The sequence below is a fragment of the Dermacentor andersoni genome, chromosome 11 (assembly GCF_023375885.2).
Source record: "Dermacentor andersoni chromosome 11, qqDerAnde1_hic_scaffold, whole genome shotgun sequence".
NCBI lineage: Eukaryota > Metazoa > Arthropoda > Arachnida > Ixodida > Ixodidae > Dermacentor > Dermacentor andersoni.
In genome coordinates, this window is record NC_092824.1 from 87,760,007 (window position 1) to 87,780,756 (window position 20,750).

Consider the following 20,750-nt stretch of genomic DNA (forward strand, 5'->3'; position numbering starts at 1 on the left):
GGATAGCGAGAGGAAATGTTGTGCACCATGACACAAAACTCCCTCTTATCCGCCACATTCCGGCGGCCGAGAGCACAGCTGGGTGCCGGAACTCCCAGTTCCGCCAGCCAGCTGCACGGCGACGTAGATCCCAGGGGGTCACCTGTGTCGTTGTGCCGACGTCCGCACCGCCTTCAATCCGCGCACTGGCCATGCGTACGCCGGTACTACGATGCAGGAGGTCCTCTGGGGTCCGAGACCCAGCCTTAACGGTCCACCTCGAACCTTCATGGATGGCACTTTGAGCCCCGGCATCGCTGCCTTTTTTTTTCAGCGATGCAGGCACCGGGATTCGAACTGCCGTCCTGAAGGATACGAGATCAACACTCAAGCCGCTCGGCTACCGGAACGGCACATCGAACCCTGTTTATTTGTCGACCAGTAGCTTGGCCAGCTGGGCTGGTATTGCTGCCTAGCTGGCCGCACAGTTCGTTCTGCCGACAACATACCACATGCTCTATCCGCGTGCTCATGTGCACATTACGCTACACTCTGCGTACACTTTGCAGCAGCGTAGCGGAACTGTATCGGGCGTCACTGAACACGCTGTAGTTATTTGAATCTTTGACCAGGTTTAGTAGCACTGCGAGGAGCGGTTATAGCAAGCTGTTACATTCGTTTTATGAGAAGACCCACGTCCCCCTTTGACAGAATTAGTTGATTGACTGGCGACACTCGGACGCTTGTCCACGCTGAAAGAAAATGCTAGCGAAGAGAGACCAGACACGCACGGGCGTCAATTCCACACACCGTAACTTTATTTCGAAGCTCTTAACCATTCGTACACCAGCAAAAGCATTCCTCCGGCCCTGTAAGAAACGAAATTGAAGGACGATCAAGAACCGAACATTCTCACCTCAATTTACGCCGTATACATGCGCGCACATGACGCCGAAAGTGCAAATTTCTCACAAATATGACATCGAATTCATTACTAGAACGACAGGTGCCGGGAATAGAAAGCAACGCTGGCAGGGGAAAACAAATACTATCACAAATTCTTAGTGGCAATTCCGAAGTCCTGGAGATCGTAAAACCCAGACGGCTGTATCTGCGAGAAACAAAATCCATTCCAGAGGTATGTTTGGAACAGCTTAACGGAAGCCTCCGGCTAGTAAGCACGGCGCACGGCTGTTCGCGAAGATTGTGGAACGCGAGAGAAAAGTACGCGGTAAAACCACCGAACAGCACGAAAGTACTTCCGATGCTCAACAAGCTTTTTCATTCTTATACGGCGATTGCTTAACATGCTAATGTCACGCGTAAGTTTGCCTGCTACACAACACAGGCGCCAGTTCAGAGCGATAAATTATCCCGACGTCTATTCTACTCAACCTGCGGTATGCCTCCCACATGAACTCAAATTTTCCAGTAGTGTGGTGTGGTGTCCTTTCAGGCTTCGTTATCCATTAGCAGTTTTTGAAGTACATACTTTGAAGAGTTCGCTGTTTAGAGCATCCAACAACACAGACACCAAACGTATTTGGGCGCATTAAACCCTGCAATGCCCAAACAGCGTTTTACACGAAATACGTACAACTTCATTTCTCGCCATGGAGCGCAAACTTATACTGAAGATAGCTTCAGCAAACATAACGAGCACTGCAGCTAGTAGTTACGTTCCTAAGCTGTTCACGTGTGAAACTCGGCTGCAATATATGTCGCTACTTCTGTTTCACGTGCAGAAATCTGAATTTTAACGGCGCAGCAATGGGAAGGCGCGTCATGCATTGCACGGTGAAAATGATCCTGAACAAAGCTCTTCGCTTATTTGATAACAGTAGGCGAATAACATACGCCACCGCGAAAGTCTCCGGCAAATTTTGCAGTCGTACGTGGGTTTTTCGTTATTTCAGCTAGTCATGCACTCCAACAACATTCCACTCCTTGTCTCTCCCCCCCCCCCCCCCCCCCCCCCTTCACCAACTAGATATCTCGGTAAGCCGCCGTGCTATCGTGCTCTATTTCGAAGACCCGCCCGTAACTCACCTCAAGCTACCCAGGACGTACCCCGGAAACACTTATTAGTTCGAGTCGTGGTACGTGAAGTGTAAGACATCTTGCACGTCATGGGCGTTACACGTCGCCATCGTCGTCGTCTTCTGGCCTTCTGGCCTGCGGTGTTTTCAGACTTTATTTTTGTGTGTGCGGAACCAAGCGCTTGTCGTAATTTTCAAAAACGGTGCGAATGGCCACGTCGTCATGTCAGTGAAAGTGGCCGCTCTGACGCAAGTTCGAGACCTGGCGTTCGAGCTGAACCTCTCCAGTCTGGGTCAGCGGCTGCTCGGTGGCTCGCGCACCAGGTTGCTTCAGATCGAGGGATTCTCCGAAGTCCGTGGTGGGGAGATCCTCCGGTGAGCATCCGGATCCTCCGGAGAACTTCCGGTGAGCACGCTGCTCTGGAACTGTAACAAAAAAATAAAAAAAGAATTGAGTGGGCTGGCAACTCCTTCAGGCAGAAATAAATGATTGCCGCGCGTTTTCCTCAGTTGTCAGGAATTCGCATACTGTTCGATGCCAAGTTGGTGCTACGGAAAGTGGGAGGGCGAAATTTACAGACCTTGCTTGCTAGCGCCGCTGACGCAGCATATAACCCAATTATAGTCCATTTTATTTATGTATTTAATTTTTTATTTATTTGCAGTATCTAACAGGCTGCTGATCGGATCAATATGTAAGGGGGCTTTACGTGGTTAGTAATATGGTGACGAGTACTGAAAGAAACATACATATATTGGCTATGTACGAAAAATAATACAATCCCAATGCTCTTAGTCAAGCGAATACACAACAGAGTTCACATAAACTAGACGACTCGACATTATCTGAACTTTTGAACGCCACAACGTTCTCGTGCTGTTGCGCATGCATCTAGTTGGCGTTTCGTTTCAAAAGCACAGATCGACCCACGTGCTACATAGGGGACAATTCCAGCCAGAATATATACGCCATTTCATGGCCCGCCTTATTAATTGCAAAGAACTGAATATTTCAAATAGGAACCTGTCAGTGGCACGCTGCTCATTTGTGAAGCGAGCCGGTGTGTGTCAAAAGCACGAGTCCAAGTAATGAATCGGCGGAGTATGAATTCCGATACAAAAACGAGTGCTTCTTATCTGCTCCGATTTCAAAGCTCACATTAAGCTAGCTGAAGGAGATGCTTCATACGCAGACCCGAAATTACGTACTGTTAACTTGAGGGCCTAAGTTTAGCCAATGGGCTTTAACTAGATTTTAATTCTGAACCACTGTACCATCAGCATAAATACAAACCTGATCAGAAAATAACAGAATTGAATTTCTGGTGAGGTAGGTACACGGAATATAATTGCTATGTAGCCTCTGTTTAAGCATGTAGCAATAGTCTCTAGTGTAGGTTTTGGTGTCTTAATTCAAATCGCATAAACAAATGCAGGTGAACTTAGGAACGGGACAATATGTCCGAGTATTTTCAGAATTGTTCACGTTTGAAACTACGCTGATGCTGCCCCCAATTGTGACTTACTTGTTTCAGTACTAGCAAATTATTCCGAAGCTCAGGATTAGACCGAAAATGTTCAGCTCACCAAGGAAAAGTAGTTTACAGCATGCGTTCGTTTCTAATCCGACTTTTTCACTTTTCTGTGCTGCGCTCTGTCGCATGCCGCTGGCAATGCTTTGGAAGGGAGCCGGGGCTTTCGCCCTTCAATTTGTGCAGCTGCACCCATGTTGAGTCTGCGTCGGTTACGCGTTTCGTCGATCGCGGCTGGCTTCTTCATGGTAGCAATGTCGTACCTGGAAGCCACGTCGCAATCATCGACCACCGGATGAGCAAGCCTGAGCGCTCTCTCGTGCCAGCAATGCGGCCGTTAAAGGCGTGCCGAGTTCCGTCTGCGGACGCGGCTGCCTTAGAGCTTGTTGTCGCTGATTTCAGCAGTTGAAACTCGCTTCGTATAATTTTTACACATATTTTAGACCTCACGCATATTGAATAAGTCTTAACGCGCAGCCTTGCGTGTCGGATTAGCCAAAGCGGTGCATTTGTTTACATTGACATCTACATCCACAGGTCGTTGATTGTTAGTGTGAAATGTAGAAACGGTGCATCGCTGACATGAAATGTGAAAATGTAGCAAAACGTACACATCTGCAAATATCAGCGGCCGAGTCAATTAAACAATATACTTTTGCACTTAGAAATGCTGAGCAAGAAGGTTCAACCTTGCTGGACATCCTGGCCAACCGACATCCAAAATGGAGCATCCGGCTGCGCGAGGACAACAGAGTGTGCTGCAGCCTTGCCAGTGGCATGAACACTGTGTCACGTACGTTGCTCGACGCTGCGACATGTGTCTTGACATGAGCATGCTGCAGGAGATGTTCACCTCGCTGCTAAAGAAGTCAGGTCGACCTGGGATGATGCCAAGGCAACAGTGAGAATGACATGTACTCGTCTTTCTGAGTTTATTGAATAATTGACCAGGCTAAACAGTTACAGCCACATTAGAGAGCAATCAGGAGTAAGTTTGTGCCGTTCATTCCTTTATTTCAATAAAGAACGGATTACCACAGGGGTACTATATGGCCTGCAAGCACTACAGCATGGGTCCATATAAAAGCTAGTGCAAAAGAGCCTTACCTTTAGGTTTGTCTTTGACATGACTGTCAAAACCTTTTGCAGTCGTTAGTAGTGTTATGTAGCATAACCAGCATGAAACATTTGAAACAACTTTGCCCCTACAATACACCAGGTAATAGGTGCGACGGCTGTGGGCAGTCTATGAAAACGACCTATCCGCTGTTCTTTATACGACATGACTCAATACGAAGCAAACCCCCGATCTCTGTGCAAAACTGTCAGTGGCATTCCATGAAAATAAATGCACCATATGTTCTCGCCTACTCTTAACTGCTAATAGCACTTCCCAATGCCTATTGGATTGAATTTCCGGGCGAAATGTCTACTGATGATGATGCCTGCTGCTGATGACACATTTAACTTCAGTGATGTTTATATCCTTCATGCAGATGTAGCCTTGCTAAACCAACCCATTTTTGACTGACGGCTTAAACTGATTTTGTCCAACAGGCCACCAGGGCGGGCATCGTCATCATGACGGCCCATCGACCCAACTATGACATCTTCACCACAACGACGCGAGGTGGATCGCCGTCTGCAGTAAACAGCCGTGTCGACAGGCACACTACTTTAATATACTGCCAACTGCGTTGGCGGATAGGCAAAGAAAGTTGACGGCAGCACATGCTCCCATAAAGCTAGGGCTAAAATTAAACAATTAAATCCAGCTGGACGACTTTTATCGAAAGAATAATTCACAGATGGAGAAGTCAGATAACATGCAATGTCACTCATTCATTCATGAGTGTATGTCATTCCCCCTTAAGAGAGAGAGAGAGCAAATGATAAAGGAAAGGTAGGGTGGTTAACCAGGACTAAGCCCGGTTGGCTACTCTACACTGGGGAAAGGGAAAAGGTGACGGAAAGATTAAAAGAAGAGAAAGTCTACTGGGGATATCGTTAGTACACTTTTACTGACATTTCATTACGTGATGAATAAACTTGTTTGTGTACGTTACATTGCGCTTTAACATCAGAAGCATATAGCCTTTAAAATAATCTCTCCGGTTGCTTTATAAAATCAAACAGCTCAGATTCAACGCATAGATCATTCCTCCTGGAAATAAATTTTATTGACAATGATTTACGCGACGAATTAACGAATTTGCGTAAATTACTTTCCGCGTTAAAAGCAAAAACCTATAAGCATATAAATATTCTCTTCACCTTATTTTATCTTTCTCACAGCTAAATTCAATACATACATCATTCCAAAAGCAAATGCCTTTTTAATGACAATTATTTACGTGACGAATAAACGATTCTGCGTAAATTACTTTCCGCGTTAGAAGCAGAGGCCTATAACACTTGAGAATATTTTCTCCGCCGTGTTTTATAACTTCTAACAGCTCAGATTCAAAGCATAGATCATTCCACCAGCAAATGCACTTATACTGACAATTATTTAGGTGATAAAAAAATATAATTTCCATAAGTTACTTTCCACGTTAAAGCCAGAAGCCTATAGCCCTTATAGAATAATATTTCCGCTTACTTTAAAAGTTCCATCATCTCAGATTCAACGCATAGATCATTCCCCAGGAAATAATCTATTACTGACAATAATTTACTCGATGAATACCCGAAGTTCTGTAAATAACTTTCCGCGTTAAAACAAGAAGCTAATAGCCCCTTAGAAGTTTTAAAACATGGTGGAGAGAATACTCTAACAGATCAGATTCAACGCATAGATCATTCCTCCAGTAAATGCACTTTCACTGGAAATTACTTACGCAATAAAAAAAATAATTTGCAGAAATTACTTTCCGTGTTAAAAGCACAATCCTATAGCCCTTGAGAATAATCTCTCCATTTCCTTTATACCTTCTAAAAACTAAGATTAACAGCATAGATCATTCCCCCAGCAAATAAACTTTTACTGACAATTATTTAGGTGACGAATAAACGAAATTCCATAAATTGGTTTCCCCTTTAAAAGCATACGCCTATAGCCTTTAGGATATTCTTTTATCACTTTTCCTAACAGCTCAGTATCAACGCATAAATTATTCCCACCTGAAAGTCCCTTTTTAGACAATTATTATACGTTGAATAAATAAATTTCCACAAATTATTTGCCACGTCAGAAGGAGAAGCCTTTATACCTTTATAATATTACCACCACCTGTTTTATCACTCTTAATAAAGCGCAGACTCAACGCATATATCAATCCCACCTGAAAGTCACTTTCTGAGACAATTATTTACCCGACTGAAAAACGAATTTCCACAAATAATTTGCCACGTAAAAAGGAGAAGCCTCTAGCCCTCTAGAATATTAACGCGACATCTATCACTTTTCCTAACAGCGCAGAATCAACGCAAAGATCATTCCCACCCTCAAGTCCCTTTTTCAGACAATTATTTAAGCGATGAAAAAACGAATTTGCGCAAATTAGTTTCCCCGTTAGAAGCAGAACGCATTAGCCCTTTAGACTATTAGCGCAAGTGTGATCGATCGCTTTTCCTAACAGCTCAGATTCAACGCATAGATGAATCCCACCTGAAAGTCACCTTCTGAGACATTTACTCGACTAACAAACGAATTTCCACAAATAGTTTGCCACGTAAAAAGGAGAAGCCTCTAGCCCTTTAAAATATTAACCCCACCTCTATCACTTTTCCTAACAGCGCCGAATCAACGCATAGATCATTCTCACCCACAAGTCCCTTTTTCAGACAATTACTTAAGCGATGAATAAACGAATTTGCGAAATTAGTTTCCCCGTTAGAAGTAGAACGCGTTAGCCCTTTAGAATATTAGCGCAACTGTGTTCTATCGCTTTTCCTAACAGCTAAGATTCAACGCATAGATCAATCCCACCTAAAAGTCACTTTCTGAGACAATTATTTACTCGACTAACAAACGAATTTCCACAAATAATTTGCCACGTAAAAAGGAGAAGAATCTAGCCCTTTAGAAAATTAACGCCACCTTTTTATCACTTTTCCTAACAGTGCCGAATCAAAGAGAATATCATTCCCACCCTCAAGTACCTTTTTCAGACAATTATTTAAGCGATGAAAAACTAATTTGCGCAAATTAGTTTCCCCGTTAGAAGTAGAATGCGTTAGCCCTTTAGAATATTAGCGCCACTGTGTTCTATCGCTTTTCTTAACAGCTTAGATTCAACGCATAGATAATCCCACCTGAAAGCCACTTTCTGAGACAATTAATTACTCGACTAACAAACGAATTTCCACAAATAATTTGCCACGTAAAAAGGAGAAGCCTCTAGCCCTTTAGAATATTAACCCGACCTGTATCACTTTTCCTAACAGCGCCAAATCAACGCAAAGATAATCCCACCCTCAAGTCCCTTTTTCAGACAATTATTTAAGCGATGAATAAACGAATTTGCGCAAATTAGTTTCCCCGTTAGAAATAGAACGCGTTAGCCCTTTAGAATATTAGCGCAACTGTGTTCTATCGCTTTTCCTAACAGCTCAGATTCAACGCATAGATCAATCCCACCTGAAAGTCACTTTCTGAGACAATTATTTACTCGACTAACAAACGAATTTCCACAAATAATTTGCCACGTAAAAAGGAGACGAATCTAGCCCTTTAGAAAATTAACGCCACCTCTTTATCACTTTTCCTAACAGTGCCGAATCAATGAGAATACCATTCCCACCCTCAAGTCCCTTTTTCAGACAATTATTTAAGCGATGAAAAACGAATTTGCGCAAATTAGTTTCCCCGTTAGAAGTAGAATGCGTTAGCCCTTTAGAATATTAGCGCCAATGTGTTCTAGCGCTTTTCCTAACAGCTCAGATTCAACGCATAGATCAATCCCACCTGAAAGTCACTTTCTGAGACAATTATTTACTCGACTAACAAACGAATTTCCACAAATAATTTGCCACGTAAAAAGGAGAAGCCTCTAGCCCTTTAAAATATAAACCCGACCTGTATCACTTTTCCTAACAGCGCCGAATCAACGCAAAGATCATTCCCAACCTCAAGTCCCTTTTTCAGACAATTATTTAAGCGATGAAAAAACGTATTTGCGCAAATTAGTTTCCCTGTTAGAAGCAGTACGCGTTAGCCCTTTAGAATATTCGCGCCAATGTGTTCTATCGCATTTCCTAACAGCTCAGATTCAACGCATAGATCAATCCCACCTGAAAGTCACTTTCTGAGACAATTATTTACTCGACTAACAAGCCAATTTCCACAAATAATTTCCCACATAAAAAGGAGAAGCCTCTAGCCCTTTAGAATATTAACGCGACCTGTATCACTTTTCCTAACAGCGCCAAATCAATGCAAAGATAATCCCACCCTTAAGTCCCTTTTTCAGACAATTATTTAAGCGATGAAAAGTCGAATTTGCGCAAATTAGTTTCCCCGTTAGAAGTAGAATGCGTTAGCCCTTTAGAATATTAGCGCCAATGAGTTCTATCGCATTTCCTAACAGCTCAGATTCAACGCATAGATCAATCCCACCTGAAAGTCACTTTCTGAGACAATTATTTACTCGACTAACAAGCCAATTTCCACAAATAATTTCCCACATAAAAAGGAGAAGCCTCTAGCCCTTTAGAATATTAACGCGACCTGTATCACTTTTCCTAACAGCGCCAAATCAATGCAAAGATAATCCCACCCTCAAGTCCCTTTTTCAGACAATTATTTAAGCGATGAAAAACGAATTTGCGCAAATTAGTTTCCCCGTTAGAAGTAGAATGCGTTAGCCCTTTAGAATATTAGCGCCACTGTGTTCTATCGCTTTTCCTAACAGCTCAGATTCAACGCATAGATCAATCCCACCTGAAAGTTACTTTCTGAGACAATTATTTACTCGACTAACAAACGAATTTCCACGAATAATTTGCCACGTAAAAAGGAGACGAATCTAGCCCTTTAGAAAATTAACGCCACCTCTTTATCACTTTTCCTAACAGCGCCAAATCAATGCAAAGATAATCCCACCCTCAAGTCCCTTTTTCAGACAATTATTTAAGCGATGAAATACTAATTTGCGCAAATTAGTTTCCCCGTTAGAAGTAGAATGCGTTAGCCCTTTAGAATATTAGCGCCAATGTGTTCTAGCGCTTTTCCTAACAGCTCAGATTCAACGCATAGATCAATCCCACCTGAAAGTCACTTTCTGAGACAATTATTTACTCGACTAACAAACGAATTTCCACAAATAATTTGCCACGTAAAAAGGAGAAGCCTCTAGCCCTTTAAAATATAAACCCGACCTGTATCACTTTTCCTAACAGCGCCGAATCAACGCATAGATCATTCTCACCCTCAAGTCCCTTTTTCAGACAATTATTTAAGCGATGAATAAACGAATTTGCGCAAATTAGTTTCCCCGTTAGAAATAGAACGCCTTAGCCCTTTAGAATATTAGCGCCACTGTGTTCTATCGCTTTTCCTAACAGCTCAGATTCAACGCATAGATCAATCCCACCTGAAAGTCACTTTCTGAGACAATTATTTACTCGACTAACAAACGAATTTCCACAAATAATTTGCCACGTAAAAAGGAGACGAATCTAGCCCTTTAGAAAATTAACGCCACCTCTTTATCACTTTTCCTAACAGTGCCGAATCAAAGAGAATATCATTCCCACCCTCAAGTCCCTTTTTCAGACAATTATTTAAGCGATGAAAAACGAATTTGCGCAAATTAGTTTCCCCGTTAGAAGTAGAATGCGTTAGCCCTTTAGAATATTAGCGCCAATGTGTTCTAGCGCTTTTCTTAACAGCTTAGATTCAACGCATAGATAATCCCACCTGAAAGCCACTTTCTGAGACAATTAATTACTCGACTAACAAACGAATTTCCACAAATAATTTGCCACGTAAAAAGGAGAAGCCTCTAGCCCTTTAGAATATTAACCCGACCTGTATCACTTTTCCTAACAGCGCCAAATCAACGCAAAGATAATCCCACCCTCAAGTCCCTTTTTCAGACAATTATTTAAGCGATGAATAAACGAATTTGCGCAAATTAGTTTCCCCGTTAGAAATAGAACGCGTTAGCCCTTTAGAATATTAGCGCAACTGTGTTCTATCGCTTTTCCTAACAGCTCAGATTCAACGCATAGATCAATCCCACCTGAAAGTCACTTTCTGAGACAATTATTTACTCGACTAACAAACGAATTTCCACAAATAATTTGCCACGTAAAAAGGAGACGAATCTAGCCCTTTAGAAAATTAACGCCACCTCTTTATCACTTTTCCTAACAGTGCCGAATCAAAGAGAATATCATTCCCACCCTCAAGTCCCTTTTTCAGACAATTATTTAAGCGATGAAAAACGAATTTGCGCAAATTAGTTTCCCCGTTAGAAGTAGAATGCGTTAGCCCTTTAGAATATTAGCGCCAATGTGTTCTAGCGCTTTTCTTAACAGCTCAGATTCAACGCATAGATTAATCCCACCTGAAAGTCACTTTCTGAGACAATTATTTACTCGACTAACAAACGAATTTCCACAAATAATTTGCCACGTAAAAAGGAGAAGCCTCTAGCCCTTTAAAATATAAACCCGACCTGTATCACTTTTCCTAACAGCGCCGAATCAACGCAATGATCATTCCCAACCTCAAGTCCCTTTTTCAGACAATTATTTAAGCGATGAAAAAACGTATTTGCGCAAATTAGTTTCCCTGTTAGAAGCAGTACGCGTTAGCCCTTTAGAATATTCGCGCCAATGTGTTCTATGGCATTTCCTAACAGCTCAGATTCAACGCATAGATCAATCCCACCTGAAAGTCACTTTCTGAGACAATTATTTACTCGACTAACAAGCCAATTTCCACAAATAATTTCCCACATAAAAAGGAGAAGCCTCTAGCCCTTTAGAATATTAACGCGACCTGTATCACTTTTCCTAACAGCGCCAAATCAATGCAAAGATAATCCCACCCTCAAGTCCCTTTTTCAGACAATTATTTAAGCGATGAATAAACGAATTTGCGCAAATTAGTTTCCCCGTTAGAAGCAGAACGCGTTAGGCCTTTAGAATATTAGCGCCACTGTGTTCTATCGCTTTTCCTAACAGCTCAGATTCAACGCATAGATCAATCCCACGTGAAAGTCACTTTCTGAGACAAATATTTACTCGACTAACAAACGAATTTCCACAAATAATTTGCCACGTAAAAAGGAGAAGCCTCTAGCCCTTTAAAATATAAACCCGACCTGTATCACTTTTCCTAACAGCGCCGAATCAACGCATAGATCATTCTCACCCTCAAGTCCCTTTTTCAGACAATTATTTAAGCGATGAATAAACGAATTTGCGCAAATTAGTTTCCCCGTTAGAAATAGAACGCCTTAGCCCTTTAGAATATTAGCGCCACTGTGTTCTATCGGTTTTCCTAACAGCTCAGATTCAACGCATAGATCAATCCCACGTGAAAGTCACTTTCTGAGACAAATATTTACTCGACTAACAAACGAATTTCCACAAATAATTTGCCACGTAAAAAGGAGAAGCCTCTAGCCCTTTAGAATATAAGGCGACCTCTATCACTTTTCCTAACAGCGCCGAATCAACGCATAGATCATTCCGACCGTCAAGTCCCTTTTTCAGACAATTATTAGGCGATGAAAAAACGAATTTGCGCAAATTAGTTTCCCTGTTAGAAGCAGAACGCGTTAGCCCTTTAGAATATTAGCGCCAATGTGTTCTATCGCATTTCGTAACAGCTCAGATTCAACGCATAGATGAATCCCACCTGAAAGTCACTTTCTGAGACAATTATTTACTCGACTGAAAAAAGGATTTCCACAAATAATTTGCCACGTAAAAAGGAGAAGCACCTAGCCCTTTAGAATATTAACCCGACCTCTATCACTTTTACTAACAGCGCCGAATCAACGCAAAGATAATCCCACCCTCAAGTCCCTTTTTCAGAAAATTATTTAAGCGATGAATAAACGAATTTGCGCAAATTAGTTTCCCCGTTAGAAGCAGAACGCATTAGCCCTTTAGAATATTAGCGCCACTGTGTTCTATCGCTTTTCCTAACAGCTCAGATTCAACGCATAGATCAATCGCACCTGAAAGTCACTTTCTGAGACAATTATTTACTCGACTAACAAACGAATTTCCACAAATAATTTGCCACGTAAAAAGGAGACGAATCTAGCCCTTTAGAAAATTAACGCCACCTCTTTATCACTTTTCCTAACAGTGCCGAATCAATGAGAATACCATTCCCACCCTCAAGTCCCTTTTTCAGACAATTATTTAAGCGATGAAAAACGAATTTGCGCAAATTAGTTTCCCCGTTAGAAGTAGAATGCGTTAGCCCTTTAGAATATTAGCGCCAATGTGTTCTAGCGCTTTTCCTAACAGCTCAGATTCAACGCATAGATCAATCCCACCTGAAAGTCACTTTCTGAGACAATTATTTACTCGACTAACAAACGAATTTCCACAAATAATTTGCCACGTAAAAAGGAGAAGCCTCTAGCCCTTTAAAATATAAACCCGACCTGTATCACTTTTCCTAACAGCGCCGAATCAACGCAAAGATCATTCCCAACCTCAAGTCCCTTTTTCAGACAATTATTTAAGCGATGAAAAAACGTATTTGCGCAAATTAGTTTCCCTGTTAGAAGCAGTACGCGTTAGCCCTTTAGAATATTCGCGCCAATGTGTTCTATCGCATTTCCTAACAGCTCAGATTCAACGCATAGATCAATCCCACCTGAAAGTCACTTTCTGAGACAATTATTTACTCGACTAACAAGCCAATTTCCACAAATAATTTCCCACATAAAAAGGAGAAGCCTCTAGCCCTTTAGAATATTAACGCGACCTGTATCACTTTTCCTAACAGCGCCAAATCAATGCAAAGATAATCCCACCCTTAAGTCCTTTCTTCAGACTATTATTTAAGCGATGAAAAACGAATTTGCGGAAATTAGTTTCCCCGTTAGGAGCAGAACGCCTTAGCCCTTTAGAATATTAGCGCCACTGTGTTCTATCGCTCTTCCTAACAGCTCAGATTCAACGCATAGATCAATCCCACCTGAAAGTGACTTTCTGAGACAATTATTTACTCGACTAACAAACGGATTTCCCACAATAATTTGCCACGTAAAAAGGAGAAGCCTCTAGCCCTTTAGAATATTAACCCGACATCTATCACTTTTCCTAACAGCGCCGAATCAACGCAAAGATCATTCCCAACCTCAAGTCCCTTTTTCATACAATTATTTAAGCGATGAAAAAACGAATTTGCGCAAATTAGTTTCCCCGTTAGAAGCAGAACGCATTAGCCCTTTAGAAAATTAGCGCCACTGTGTTCTATCGCTTTTCCTAGCAGCTCAGATTGAACGCATAGATCAATCCCACCTGAAAGTCACATTCTGAGACAATTATTTACTCGACTAACAAACCAATTTCCACAAATAATTTCCCACATAACAAGGAGAAGCCTCTAGCCCTTTAGAAAATTACCGCCACCTCTTTATCACTTTTCCAAACCGCGCCGAATCAACGCATAGACCATTCCCACCCTCAAGTCACTTTTTCAGACAATTATTTAGGCGATGAAAAACGAATTTGCGCAAATTAGTTTCCCCGTTAGAAGTAGAATGCGTTAGCCCTTTAGAATATTAGCGCCAATGTGTTCTATCGCATTTCCTAACAGCTCCGATTCAACCCATAGATCAATCCCACCTGAAAGTCACTTTCTGAGACAATTATTTAATCGACTAACAAACGAATTTCCGCAAATAATTTGCCACGTAAAAAGGAGAAGCCCCTAGCCCTTTAGAATATTAACCCGTCCTCTATCACTTTTCCTAACATCGCCGAATCAACGCAAAGATCATTCCCACCCTCAAGTACCTTTTTCAGACAATTATTTAAGAGATGAATAAACGAATTTGCGCAAATAAGTTTCCCCGTTAGAAGTAGAATGCGTTAGCCCTTTAGTGTATTTGCGCCAATGTGTTCTATCGCATTTCCTAACAGCTCAGATTCAACGCATAGATCAATCCCGCCTGAAAGTCACTTTCTGAGACTTACTCGACTAACAAACGAATTTCCACAAATAATTTGCCACGTAATAAGGAGAAGCCTCTAGCCCTATAAAATATTAACCCGACCTCTATCACTTTTCCTAACAGTGCCGAATCAACGCATAGATCATTCTCACCCTCAAGTCCCTTTTTCAGACAATATTTTAAGCGATGAATAAACGAAATTGCGCAAATTAGTTTCCCCGTTAGAAATAGAACGCGTTAGCCCTTTAGAATATTAGCGCCACTGTGTTCTATCGCTTTTCCTAACAGCTCAGATTCAACGCATAGATCAATCCCACGTGAAAGTCACTTTCTGAGACAAATATTTACTCGACTAACAAACGAATTTCCACAAATAATTTGCCACGTAAAAAGGAGAAGCCTCTAGCCATTTAGAATATAACGCGACCTCTATCACTTTTCCTAACAGCGCCGAATCAACGCATAGATCATTCCGACCGTTAAGTCCCTTTTTCAGACAATTATTAGGCGATGAAAAAACGAATTGGCGCAAATTAGTTTCCCTGTTAGAAGCAGAACGCGTTAGCCGTTTAGAATATTAGCGCCAATGTGTTCTATCGCATTTCGTAACAGCTCAGATTCAACGCATAGATCAATCCCACCTGAAAGTCACTTTCTGAGACTTACTCGACTAACAAACGAATTTCCACAAATAATTTGCCACGTAATAAGGAGAAGCCTCTAGCCCTATAAAATATTAACCCGACCTCTATCACTTTTCCTAACAGTGCCGAATCAACGCATAGATCATTCTCACCCTCAAGTCCCTTTTTGAGACAATCATTTAGGCGATGAAAAACGAATTTGCGGAAATTAGTTTTCCCATTAGGAGCAGAACGCATTAGCCCTTTAGAATATTAGCGCCAATGTGTTCTATCGCTTTTCATAACAGCTCAGATTCAACGCATAGATCAATCCCACCAGGAAGTAACTTTCTGAGACAATTATTTACTCGACTAACAAACGAATTTCCACAAATAATTTGCCACGTAAAAAGGAGAAGCCTCTAGCCCTTTAGAATATTAACCCGACCTCTATCACTTTTCCTAACAGCACCGAATCAACGCAAAGATAATTCCCAATCTCAAGTCCCTTTTTCAGACAATTATTTAAGCGATGAAAAACGAATTTGCGGAAATTAGTTTCCCCGTTAGAAGGAGAACGCATTAGCCCTTTAGACTATTAGCGCAACTGTGTTCTATCGCTTTTCCTAACAGCTCAGATTCAACGCATTGATGAATCCCACCTGAAAGTCACTTTCTGAGACATTTACTCGACTAACAAACGAATTACCACAAATAATTTGGCCCGTAAAAAGGAGAAGCCCCTAGCCCTTTAGAATATTAACCCGACCTCTATAACTTTTCCTAACAGCGCTGAATCAACGCATAGATCATTCCCACCCTCAAGTCCCTTTTTGAGACAATCATTTAGGCGATGAAAAACGAATTTGCGGAAATTAGTTTTCCCATTAGGAGCAGAACGCATTAGCCCTTTAGAATATTAGCGCCAATGTGTTCTATCGCTTTTCATAACAGCTCAGATTCAACGCATAGATCAATCCCACCAGGAAGTAACTTTCTGAGACAATTATTTACTCGACTAACAAACGAATTTCCACAAATAATTTGCCACGTAAAAAGGAGAAGCCTCTAGCCCTTTAGAATATTAACCCGACCTCTATCACTTTTCCTAACAGCGCCGAATCAACGCAAAGATAATTCCCAACCTCAAGTCCCTTTTTCAGACAATTATTTAAGCGATGAAAAACGAATTTGCGGAAATTAGTTTCCCCGTTAGAAGGAGAACGCATTAGCCCTTTAGACTATTAGCGCAACTGTGTTCTAACGCTTTTCCTAACAGCTCAGATTCAACGCATTGATGAATCCCACCTGAAAGTCACTTTCTGAGACATTTACTTGACTAACAAACGAATTACCACAAATAATTTGCCCCGTAAAAAGGAGAAGCCCCTAGCCCTTTAGAATATTAACCCGACCTCTATAACTTTTACTAACAGCGCCGAATCAACGCAAAGATCATTCCCACCCTTATGTCCCTTTTTCAGACAATTATTTAAGCGATGAAAAACGAGTTTGCGGAAATTAGTTTCCCCGTTAGGAGCAGAACGCATTAGCCCTTTAGAATATTAGCGCCAATGTGTTCTATCGCTTTTCCTAACAACTTAGACTCAACGCATAGATCAATCCCACCTGAAAGTCACTTTCTGAGACTTTTACTCGACTAACAAACGAATTTCCACAAATAATTTGCCACGTAATAAGGAGAAGCCTCTAGCCCTTTGGAATATTAACCCGACCTCTATCACTTTTCCCAACACTGCCGAATCAACGCAAAGATGATTCCCAACCTCAAGTCCCTTTTTCAGACAATTATTTAAGCGATGAATAAACGAATTTGCGCAAATTAGTTTCCCCGTTAGAAGCAGAACGCATTAGCCCTTTAGACTATTAGCGCCAATGTGTTCTATCGCTTTTCCCAACAGCTCAGATTCAACGCATAGATGAATCCCACCTGAAAGTCACTTTCTGAGACTTTTACTCGACTAACAAACGAATTTCCACAAATAATTTGCCACGTAAAAAGGAGAAGCCTCTAGCCCTTTAGAATATTAACCCGACCTCTATCACTTTTCCTAACAGTGCCGAATCAACGCAAAGATCATTCCGAATCTCAAGTCCCTTTTTCAGACAATTATTTAAGCGATGAAAAACGAGTTTGCGGAAATTAGCTTCCCCGTTGGGAGCAGAACGCATTAGCCCTTTAGACTATTAGCGCCAATGTGTTCTATCGCTTTTCCTAACAGCTCTCATTCAACGCATAGATCAATCCCACCTGAAAGTAACTTTCTGAGACAATTATTTACTCGACTAACAAACGAATTTCCACAAATAATTTGCCACGTAAAAAGGAGAAGCCTCTAGCCCTTTAGAATATTAACCCGACCTCTATCACTTTTCCTAACAGTGCCGAATCAACGCAAAGATGATTCCCAACCTCAAGTCCCTTTTTCAGATAAGTACTTATGCGATGAAAAAACGAATTTGCGCAAATTAGTTTCCCCGTTAGAAGCAGAACGCATTAGCCCTTTAGAATATTAGCGCAACTGTGTTCTATCGCTTTTCCCAACAGCTCAGATTCAACGCATAGATGAATCCCACCTGAAAGTCACTTTCTGAGACTTTTACTCGACTAACAAACGAATTTCCACAAATAATTTGCCACGTAATAAGGAGAAGCCTCTAGCCCTTTAAAATATTAACCCGACCTCTATCACTTTTTCTAACAGCGGCGAATCAACGCATAGATCATTCTCACCCTCAAGTCCCTTTTTCAGACAATTATTTAAGCGATGAATAAACGAATTTGCGCAAATAAGTTTCCCCGTTAGAAATAGAACGCATTAGCCCTTTAGAATATTAGCGCCACTGTGTTCTATCGCTTTTCCTAACAGCTCTGATTCAACGCATAGATAAAACCCACCTGAAAGTCACTTTCTGAGACAATTATTTACTCGACTAACAAACGAATTTCCACAAATAATTTGCCACGTAAAAAGGACAAGCCTCTAGCCCTTTAGAATATTAACGCGACCTCTATCACTTTTCCTAACAGCGCCGAATCAACGCATAGATCATTCCCACCTTCAAGTCCCTTTTTCAGACAATTATTTAAGCGATGAAAAACGAATTTGCGGAAATTAGTTTCCGCGTCAGGAGCAGAACGCATTAGCCTTTTAGAATATTAGCGCCAATGTGTTCTATCGCTTTTCCTAACAGCTCAGATTCAACGCATAGATCAATCCCATCTGAAAATAACTTTCTGAGACAATTATTTACTCGACTAACAAACGAAATTCCACAAATAATTTGCCACGTAAAAAGGAGAAGCCTCTAGCCCTTTAGAATATTAACCCGACCTCTATCACTTTTCCTAACAGTGCCGAATCAACGCAAAGATGATTCCCAACCTCAAGTCCCTTTTTCAGATAAGTACTTATGCGATGAAAAAACGAATTTGCGCAAATTAGTTTCCCCGTTAGAAGCAGAACGCATTAGCCCTTTAGAATATTAGCGCAACTGTGTTCTATCGCTTTTCCCAACAGCTCAGATTCAACGCATAGATGAATCCCACCTGAAAGTCACTTTCTGAGACAAATATTTACTCGACTAACAAACGAATTTCCACAAATAATTTCCCACGTAAAAAGGAGAAGCCTCTAGCCCTTTAGAATATTAACGCGACCTCTATCACTTTATTTAAGAGCGCCGAATCAACGCATAGATCATTTCCATCCGCAAGTCCCTTTTTCAGACAATTATTTAAGCGATGAAAAAGGAATTTGCGGAAATAAGTTTCCCCGTCAGGAGCACAATGAATAGCCCTTTATAATATTAGCGCCAATGTGTTCTATCGCATTTCCTAACAGCTCAGATTCAACGCATAGTTCAATCCCACCTGAAAGTCACTTTCTGAGACTTATATTTATTCGGCTAACAAACGAATTTCCACAAATAATTTCCCACGTAAAAAAGCGAAGCCTCTAGCCCTTTAGAAAATTACCGCAACCTCTTTATGACTTTTCCTAACACCGCCGAATCAACGCAAAGATCATTCCCACCCTCAAGTCTCCTTTTCAGACAATTATTTGAGCGATGAAAAACGAATTTGCGCAAATTAGTTTCCCCGTTAGAAGTAGAATGCGTTAGCCCGTTAGAATATTAGCGCCAATGTGTTCTATCGCATTTCCTAACAGCTTAGATTCAACGCATAGGTCAATCCCGCCTGAAAGTCACTTTCTGAGACAATTATTTACTCGACTAACAAACGAATTTCCGCAGATAATTTGCCACGTAAAAAGGAGAAGCCTCTAGCCCTTTAGAAAATTAACTCCTAACAGCGTCGAATCAACGCTAAGATCATTCCCAACCTCAAGTCCCTTTTTCAGACAATTATTTAGGCGATGAAAAACGAATTTGCGGAAATTAGTTTCCCCGTTAGGAGCAGAACGCATTAGCCCTTTAGAATATTAGCGCCAATGTGTTCTATCGCTTTTCCTAACAGCTCAGATTCAACGCATAGATCAATCCCACCTGAAAGTCACTTTCTGAGACAATTATTTACTCGACTAACAAACGAATTTCCACAAATAATTTGCCACGTAAAAAGGAGAAGCCTCTAGCCCTTTAGGATATAAACCCGACCTGTATCACTTTTCCTAACAGCGCCAAATCAACGCAAAGATCTTTCCCACCCTCAAGTCCCTTCTTCAGATAATTATTTAAGCGATGACAAAACAATTTCACGCAATTTGGTTTCCCCGTTAGGAGCAAAACGCATTAGCCCTTTAGAATATTAGCGCCAATGTGTTCTATCGCTTTTCCTAACAGCTCAGATTCAACGCATAGATCAATCCCACCTGAAAGTCACTTTCTGAGACAATTATTTACTCGACTAGCAAACGAATTATCACAAATAATTTGCCCTGCAATAAAAAGGAGAAGCCTCCAGCCCTTTAGAATATTAACGCGACCTCTATCACTTTTCCTAACAGCGCTGAATCAACGCATAGATCATTCCCACCCTCAAGTTTCTTTTTCAGACAATTATTTAGGCGATGAAAAACGAATTTGCGGAAATTAGTTTTCCCATTAGGAGCAGAACGCATGAGCCCTTTAAAATATTAGCGCCAATGTGTTCTATCGCTTTTCATAACAGCTCAGATTCAACGCATTGATGAATCCCACCTGAAAGTCACTTTCTGAGACATTTACTCGACTAACAAACGAATTACCACAAATAATTTGCCACGTAAAAAGGAGAAGCCCCTAGCCCTTTAGAATATTAACCCGACCTCTATAACTTTTACTAACAGCGCCGAATCAACGCAAAGATCATTCCCACCCTTAAGTCCCTTTTTCAGACAATTATTTAAGCGATGAAAAACGAGTTTACGGAAATTAGTTTCCCCGTTAGGAGCAGAACGCATTAGCCCTTTAGAATATTAGCGCCAATGTGTTCTATCGCTTTTCCTAACAACT

The 20,750-nt window shown here is 41.3% G+C and overlaps 1 long non-coding RNA gene across 12 annotated transcripts in view; it reads right to left on the reverse strand.

Annotated features, from left to right (window-relative positions):
- Positions 1-775: 775 nt before the first annotated feature.
- LOC126517420 (uncharacterized) overlaps positions 776-20,750 on the reverse strand; it is a 62,018-nt gene continuing 42,043 nt past the window's right edge. For 10 of the 12 annotated variants that reach the window (XR_008609830.2, XR_011891184.1, XR_008609828.2 and 7 more), the window contains 3 exons: positions 4,240-4,429; positions 2,029-2,444; positions 776-848 (listed from right to left, as the gene is read on the reverse strand). This is a non-coding gene — a long non-coding RNA (uncharacterized lncRNA). The remainder of the gene's footprint in view (positions 849-2,028; positions 2,445-4,239; positions 4,430-20,750) is intronic. The other 2 variants (XR_011891186.1, XR_008609835.2) reach the window with 2 other exon arrangements.